This window comes from Labeo rohita, chromosome 9 (genome assembly GCF_022985175.1).
Source record: "Labeo rohita strain BAU-BD-2019 chromosome 9, IGBB_LRoh.1.0, whole genome shotgun sequence".
NCBI lineage: Eukaryota > Metazoa > Chordata > Actinopteri > Cypriniformes > Cyprinidae > Labeo > Labeo rohita.
This window is the reverse complement of record NC_066877.1, coordinates 34862359-34871689: the sequence shown is the minus strand read 5'-3', so window position 1 is coordinate 34871689 and position 9331 is coordinate 34862359.

The window sequence follows — 9331 nt, the reverse complement described above, 5'->3', positions numbered from 1 at the left end:
CGCTGCAAGTCAGACTTTTCAGGATAGGAGACTAAACATGAACTCCCAAAACTTACTGCCAGATTTTGGAAGATAAATTCTTGAATTAGAGGTACAAGAGAATGTGATGCTTGTCCTTCAAGAGTCACTCTCAACTTATCTGTCTAAAGCCTATAAAAAAATATATTTCACAACACATCAGCTTGTTATTCTTATTAAGTCAGGGGCATTTTTTAGGATTTTTTACCAAGCAAAGTCTCTGAGAACCTGACACATTGCACTTCTGAAGACTCCAGGTAGGTTGCAGTTCTGGAAAATGGTGACGCTGGAGACTAAACGGTTCCTGATGGTGTCACACCTAATTCTTCACATTAATTCCTAATTCTTTTGCAGTTAACATGCATCTTTTCTTCTCCACCTGTTTTTTCTGACCATGCAGACTCAACAAGCATTTCTCTGTCCAATGGTCAAGCCTTAACTTTGCAAATTCTTGTAATGCATTAGTATTGCATTCTTCTCATGGGCATTTAATAATTTGGATTTTTCAGTCTGGGTTAAATCTCTTTTTTGGCTCATTTTATCTGTAAAAGAAAACATGCCTAATAATTATGCACACCTGAATATAAGGAGATTTTCACTTCCAGCCTTCACGGACAGTTATATATCACTTACAAAATAAATACAAAATTAATAGTAGTTATTAAGATTGTTGTGGTTTGGAATTGGTAAAATGTGCTTGGTAAAAAAAATATGACCAGATTATCAACATGCCTAATAATTATGCACAGTGTAGATTTACTACTTTTTTTATTTAAGCAAGTAATGCATGGTCAAAGCACCTGTATGTATTTCTGAGACTTGTAAGCACCTGTGGAATTTACTGTCGTAAATATATCATATCTGTACGCTTTTGTTGCTGCCGTAAAGCGATCCGCACTTTTCGCGGAATTTCCTACCCGTTCACAAAACGGCAGAACAAACGTTTGGAAATAAAGAGAAGTCATTCTCCTTTTTAAAAATCAGTGTACCAACAGAACGACGTTGAAACATCAAAGTAAACAGTTTGAAGTAAAAAAAAAACATCCAATGCTTAAAGCTGCTGATCTAGAGTCAGCTTTTCCGTCCTGCTGATATTTAAAAGCATAGTTCACACATTTACTCGTGATGTTCCAAATCTGTGTACGTTTAAACCAAATGAAGGTGAGTAAATAATACAATTTAACGGTGGATCGAACTGTCCCTTTAAGTATTGTGCGTGAACTAGCTTAGCGTCGTTTCCATGACGACCAAATCAGTCACACCCAACTGCATCTCAGCCAACGGTTATATGAACTCTAAACGGCAAAATAAAAACACGTCCTACATGTTTTTACTTTTGCAAGCAGCAATGTAAGTAGTCGTGTGATCAATAAACTTATATTTTTACCGTGCTATAGATTCACTGTTCGTTTTACACGTGTTTCTGAACTACCAACAGAATGCGACAGAGTTTACAACAGTGAATCAGGACGAAATTAGCAAAAAGGCTTCAGAGGTGAGGAAAAACAATAGCTATTTGCATAAAACGCAATAAACTCCTGCAGCGCTTTGTGTATGATGTTAATAACAATGATTAGAGAGAAATAATAGCGAGGAGGAGTGTGAGGTGAGTTTCAACCGCTCTTAAAGGGATAGATCAACCAAAAACTAGATAAAAAAGTTTGTCAAGACAAACTTTAAGTTGGCTTGAGAAAGCTGGAACAGAAAGTTTGAAAAAGTTTGAAAAGCTTATAAAGTTTAAAACGTTTAAGAAGTTTTAAAAAGTTTTAAGTTTGATGGTTTTCAGTCTGAAATAGTTTGAATTCTAAAGTAGTTTTAAAAGGTTAAAGTTTGGATGTTTTGAAGGCAATACAGTCTGTCAGAGATAGATAGATAGACAGACAGACAGATAGATAGAATGTTATTAGCATGTTATTAACATGATTAACATGTGACTAGCAATGATGTTATAATAATTTGCAAGGTACTAGCATGTTGTTAGCATGCTTATAGGATTATTAGCAAGTTACTAGCATTTTACTAGCATGGTGTTAACATAATTAGCAAGTTACTAGCATGCTGTTAGCATGATTAGCAAGTTACTAGCATGATTAGCAAGTTGCTATCATGTTTCTACCATGATTAGCAAGTTGCTAGCATGTTTCTAGCAAGATTAGCAAGTTAGTAGCATGTTGCTAACATGATTGTAGCATGATTAGCATGTCGTTAGCATGATTAGCAAGTTACTAGCATGTTACTACCATGGTGCTAACATAACTAGCAAGTTACTAGCATTTTGTTAGCATGATTAACAAGTTACTAGCACGATTAGCAAGTTGCTAGCATGTTTCTAGCAAGATTAGCAAGTTAGTAGCATGTTGCTAACATGATTGTAGCATGATTAGCATGTCGTTAGCATTATTAACAAGTTACTAGCATTTTACTAGCTTGATTAGCAAGTTACTAGCATGTTTCTAGCATGATTAACAGGTTACTAGCATTTTACTAACATGGTGCTAACATAATTAGCAAGTTACTAGCATGTTGTTAGCATGATTAGCAAGTTACTAGCATGATTAGCAAGTTGCTAGCATGTTTCTACCATGATTAACAAGTTGGTAGCATGTTTCTAGCAAGATTAGCAATTTAGTAGCATGTTGCTAACATGATTGTAGCATGATTAGCATGTTACTAGCATGATTAGCAAGTTACTAGCATGTTTGTAGCATGTTTCTAGCATGACTAGCAAGTTACTAGCATGTTGTTAGCATGATTAACAAGTTACTAACATTTTACTAGCATGGTGCTAACATAAGTAGCAAGCTACTTGCATTTTGTTAGCATGATTAGCAAGTTGCTAACATGTTTCTAGCATGATTAGCAAGTTGCTAGCATGTTTCTAACAAGATTAGCAAGTTAGTAGCATGTTGCTAGCATGATTGTAGAATGATTAGCATGTCGTTAGCATGTTTCTACCATGATTAACAAGTTGCTAGCATGTTTCTAGCAAGATTAGCAACTTAGTAGCATGTTGCTAACATGATTGTAGCATGATTAGCATGTTACTAGCATGATTAACAAGTTACTAGCATGTTTGTAGCATGTTTCTAGCATGACTAGCAAGTTACTAGCATGTTGTTAGCATGATTAACAAGTTACTAGCATTTTACTAGCATGGTGCTAACATAAGTAGCAAGCTACTTGCATTTTGTTAGCATGATTAGCAAGTTGCTAACATGTTTCTAGCATGATTAGCAAGTTGCTAGCATGTTTCTAACAAGATTAGCAAGTTAGTAGCATGTTGCTAGCATGATTGTAGAATGATTAGCATGTCGTTAGCATGTTTCTAGCATGATTAACAATTTACTAGCATGTTGCTAGCATGTTTCTAGCATGACCAGCAAGTTACTAGTATGTTACTAGCATGATTAGCAAGTTACTAGCATTTTGCTAGCATGATTAGCAAGTTACTAGCATGATTCTGGTTGCTAGGCATGGATGGATAGATAGATAGATGAGTTTGAATGAGTTTAAATGGATTAGAAATAAAGTACATAGAAGGGAAGTCTGATTGAGTCTAAAAGGATTCTGGGAGTTTGGAATTTGTTGTGTTGGAATTTGAATAGTGTTGGCTCATTTGAACATTCCGTCAATGTAAGTCTATGGGATTTTTCCCAAATTTAATCGCCATTTTTAGGAAAACCGTAAGTCCGATCAGTTAGAAAAGATAAAGCAACTAACTTCAGATCAGTGTGAAGATCTGGGCTGAGTTTGGAGTTTGTAGAGTTAAAGCTCTAGGACGAGTTAGTGTCGACAGATTTAGTCTCAGAAGAAAATAGCATATCAGTAAGTTAGCTTTCTCAAGCCAACTTAATTAAAATTGTCATCATTTACTCACCCTCACTGTAGTTTGTTATAGATATGGAGACGTTTGTATGATGGAGAACAACATGCTTTATTAGCTCACATCCAGAGCTCGCATCACCACCAACACTTGTGTCCAATAGGGTCTGGCTGCAGACGTGCACCTGCACTCTCAGACGCCTGCACTTCCGCAAGTGACGTCATTTGCAGTCTATTTTATTTTTTACTTTATTTAATATATTAAAAGGTGGTTTAAACAAGAAACAAGAAACTAAATTACAATGTCACTTGCAATCGCCACTGGCACTCTCAGCTACCTGCGACGTCACTTGCAATGAGTGTTGGGGAGTAACTAATTACATGTAACGGAATTACGTAATTTAACTACAAAATAAATGTAATTGTAATTAGTTACAGTTACTGAGAAAAAATGTGTAATTAAATTACAGTTACTTTTGAAAATGCCAGTGATTACAAAGGGGATTACATCTGAATTTTTTCACACACCCACCCCCACTTACAGATTTAATCGACTTCTTTCATAAATTGCATTGACTGCTCTAAAATGAGACACCAATATTTCAGGAGTTTAAGACACAGAATAGGACACATGCTTATTCGATAATTTTATTTCCTATTTGGGTTTATGCATAAACATTATTTTTTAAGCTTGTTTTTTCCAAGGCATTGTTAGATGCTAGTGTTTTCTGTCATAATTATGCAAACATTTGATTTCAAACCCAGTATCATAGCTATTAAACTATTTCTTGTTATGATGTTATTTATGTTATGATCTTGTTATGACATATAGCGCGGTGACCTGAGTTCGATTCCCGTCTTGAGGTCCTTTGCTGATCCCGCTCCCCTCTCTTCTCCCAGCTCTTTCCTGTCATCTCTCTACTGTCCTATCACAATAAAAGGCATAAAGAGCCCCCCCAAAAAAAGTAAAAAAAAAAAAAAAAAGTCTGAATTTGTGGTGGATGTGCTTTAAATTAAATTATTACACAGCTCAGACTCATTCGGGGCAACTTAAGTCAGTGCTATATGCTTGATCATTTTTCTTGGCAGAAGCTTTCCGTTTGGGTAGCTAATAAAATATTAAAGCTTAATTCAATATTATGTGGACAATTTCTTAATTCTGTCATCCTGATATCGTGGACTTGCTCTATTGTTTCATACAAATGCAGCTGCTGCCATTTTTTTTTTTTTTTTTTTGTACACTGTAAATGATTATAAGATAACAAACAAACTAGTACTACTACTTAATTATTTATGTGGTGAAATGTTGTCTAAGAAAACTGGTATGACTGCAGTGTATCCCTAAAATGTCTAGTTTGAACTTGCCGTTTGCTAGCAACTGATTTCTTCATGGAAGCTTTGCATTCAAATATTTCAACTCAGATCAGTGTTTTGTGTCTAATAATTTTGACACGAAACATCTAAATAATCTATCAAGCAGATGTGTAATAAATGAGATAATGTACATTCAGCCAGTTGTTATCACAAAATTAAGCTATATGTTGTCCCTCACTTATTATAATCTTAATTCAAGTGCTAAAGGATTTTGAAAGCCTGACAGTAATCAGTGTTAAGTGCTACTGTAAGGTTAACTCTGCCTGGTTTAAATGTTTCAAAATGATTAACAGTTGAAAATATTAGAAACTTAAGTAATCAAAAAGTAATTAAAAGTAATAAGTCACATTACTTTAATAAAGTAATTGAAAAGTTACACTACTTATTACATTTTAAATCAAGTAACTTGTAATCTGTAACCTATTACATTTCCAAAGTAACCTTCCTAACACTGCTTGCAATCCACACAAATCGTGCGTGCTGCCAGTGGAGACGAGAAGCTGTGGTGGTTAAATGATTAAAACTAATTTAGCATAACACACAGGGTCCTGCAAGTCATCTGTAGGAGATAAAAACAAGACCCGCAAATCCATGGCCACAGAACAGCAGAATATGAACGAATATGAATATGAAGCAGAATATGAACGAGAGAATATGAAGTCTCTCATTAAGCGTTTTCCTCCCATAGACAACCATTAACACTTAATATGGCTTAATGTATTAAGATGCAATTAAAAGATCAAATTCGATATACAGTTTATTAATATAATGTATATGTAGGCTATATAATGTTTTCCTTCGCAAAACGTGGCATAATGTGGTATAACGGATTAAGATGGTAAAGACTAAACTTAATATGCTCCTATTCATTATTAAAACAACTACACACAAGCAGGTGAGCCCAGAATAAATGCAACACCGCGTACATTCGCGTTTTATATCACTGTCTTTTGTTTATATTGATTTTCTATGGGAGGAAAACGTCTATTTAACGCATTGCGTTCTGGGCACGTCTGCTTGCCTATACAGAGTTGGTCCTTTTAATATCACCTGATGCCTTTCTTATGGCGCGTTCATATCTGCTGGTGTATCGTTTGACAACAGTAAGGTTTATATTGAATTTAGTCTTTATCATCTTAGTCCGTTTTGCCACATTAAGCGTTTGCTGGGCAAGTATAAAGTGAAAGTTTACACATTGTGTTCATGGCCATATGCTTGCCTTTAAGTGCACTAAATTAATAAACTACATTACAAATGTGATCATTTAATGGCACTTGATGTATCTTAATACATTAAGCCATTTCAAGTGTTTATGGTTTTCTACGGAGGAAAAAGCGAGAGACTTTGCGCACTGCATTCATATCCTGCTGTTCTGTGGCCACAGATTTGCGGGTCTTGTTTTTATCTCCTACAGATGACTTGCAGGACCCTGTAGGTTATGCTATTAAATTAGTTTTAATCGTTTAACGACTACAGCGTCTTGTGTGGATTGCAAGTGACGTCGCAGGTAGCAGAGAGTGCAAGTGGCGATTGCGAGTAATATTGTAATTTAGTTTCTTTTGTCTTGTCTTCACCACCTGGCTACTGTTGTAAAATGTTGAGAAATAAAATAAAGTAAGACTGCAAGTGACGTCACTTCCGGAAGTGCAGTTGTCTGCGAGTGCAGGTGCATGTCTGCAGCCAGACCCTTCTCCTTCTATCACTTGTGTATAACTTACGTTAGCCACAAGGGGGCACTCCAGCACCAGAAAGACCATAAATGAACATCGCTTTCTTAAACACTTTTTGAATACATTGTAACTGGGTTGCACATAATCAGTTATCTACATCCCCTTTCCTTAGTTTTGTACTTGCCTCTAAGCAAAAGTACTTTAATTTCAAAACATCTTTGTAACAACTAAATAATGCAAAACTTAAATTGCAACTGAGAATTATAACTAAATATCAGAATTACTCTCTGCAATAACACACATCTTTACATTAGACTTTCAACAACATGTGTAGTTAAACAGAGTACTTAGGATTAGACTTGGAAACCAAGCCATATCTAGTACGGTATGGCAACTTTTCATCAGTTGGCTCAGCTGGAATGTTTTCTTCAGCATGCGTTGTATCCTTAGACACATCATTGCTGTCTGGCACAGATTTGAGTTGTGACAAAAAGTCCTCCAGATCGACTTGCGTGCAGTGTGGGAGTGGGTCCTTTACAGGAAGTAGATGTTGATGATTCCTCCTGTACTCTTTACAGTCGCACTCCACAACATACGATCTGGGCTCGATAAGAGTGCTCCTAACAATTCCGATCTTGTCGTGTCCTTTTGTTGTTTGCATCCTTACTACTTGGGATTGATGCAGTGGAGAGAGTGGCTTGCTCCTTTTATCAAAGAATGCTTTTTGCATTTGTCTCTTTTTGGAAAGTTGTGCTGTGATTTTCACGGTGTCCTTTAATCTTGGCTTTAGTATCTGCTTGCTGATGGGCATGTTGGTACATGTTACCCTGGACATCAATCTCTGTGCAGGTGAACCCAGTATCTTATCTCGAGGAATGTTCCAGAAGTTTAACAAATTCAGATACAAATCTGTCCTATCCCTCTTAGTGGTGTCGAGCAGGTGCTTTGCACTACGAACGGCTCTTTCTGCATGACCGTTCGCCTGGGGATACTCAGGACTACTAGTGATGTGACAAAAGTCCCATGAACTTGCAAAGTCTCTAAAGATCTGGCTTGTGAACTGGGTGCCATTATCAGTGATTAGCTTTTAATGCTGTGAATGCTGTTTGTTGACAATGTTTGGTGAAGACTAGTTTCTAAGTTGATTTACCTATGAATCTTCAGTTTGTTGACCAAGACAGTTCTGGGATCAATGTTCTGTGAAGACTAGTTTCTAAGTTGATTTACCAAGATCTGTAGATATTCATTCTGTAGGCTGTGAAGAATTACAACTTTTGTTCCCTTTGTGATGATTCCATCCTCAATAATGAGCTCATCCCTGAAAGGAAAGAAGGGTTTAAGTGGCACTGGCACACTCTGAATTTTCTTTGGCCAACCGTGCTTGATGGTGTTGCACAGACTTTGCAGAGAGCTGTCTTTTCCAGTATATTCTTTGAGCTCTTGTAGCTGATTGACTGAAATCATTTGGACGGCCATCCACAATTATGGCACATGGAAAGCCTGTGAAGATCTGTTCCATTGCCCGCTGGAACAACTCTGATGCCGAATTAATGCCAAAAGGCATGCGCAAGAAACTGTATCTGTCAAAAGGTGTTGCAAAAGTGGTGCAGAGGGAAGATTCATAGCCTAGCTTAATTTGCCAGAATGAGCTTTTAGCATCAAGCACTGAAAAGACGCTGGCGTTGGACATTTGTGAAGCTACCTCCTCCACTGTGCGCATAGGATGGTGAGGGCACACAAGGGCTTCATTTAGATCCCGTGGATCGATGCATAGACGGATCTTGTCAGTGTCTTTCTTATGTGTGGCGACCATTGAAGACACCCACTGTATAGGCTCTGAAATGGGTGTTATGATTCCTAGTTCTGTCATGTTTTTCAGTTCAGCTTCTATTTTGTCACGCATTGCCATGGGTATTTGGCAAGGGGGCCGGACCACTGGAGTGATGTCTTACTTGAGAGATATCAAGGTCATTTTTAAACAGTCTGGCAGGCCCAGCAATGATTTGACATTTTTATCAACCACATAAAATTGCAACAGGTGCGATTTTTGTTTGCTGGTCAAGCACTGCAGCATCACAGTTCCTTGTGTTTGAATCACGGTGCTTCCATAAGCCACTAATGTTGCTTTTGACTTTTCTGGGATTTTCTCATCTTTTCTCACTGCTTGGTATGTTTCAGTTGAAATGACATTGCACTTTGCTCCTATGTCAATTTTAAGATCAAGGGGCTTGCCATTTACTGTCAGGCTGCAGTGTATTTCTTGCTTGTTAGTCGTGCGATGATTGACTGCATCTAACTCACTGGCACCAAGACATAGCCCGTCGATATGAAATGACTCCTTGCTGCTGTCTGTGTTTGCATCAGTAATCTGATTGATGGATTTGAAATTGTCTTTTGATGCAGATCTGGACTGGGACTTGAAATGATTAAACTGTGACAACGGTGAC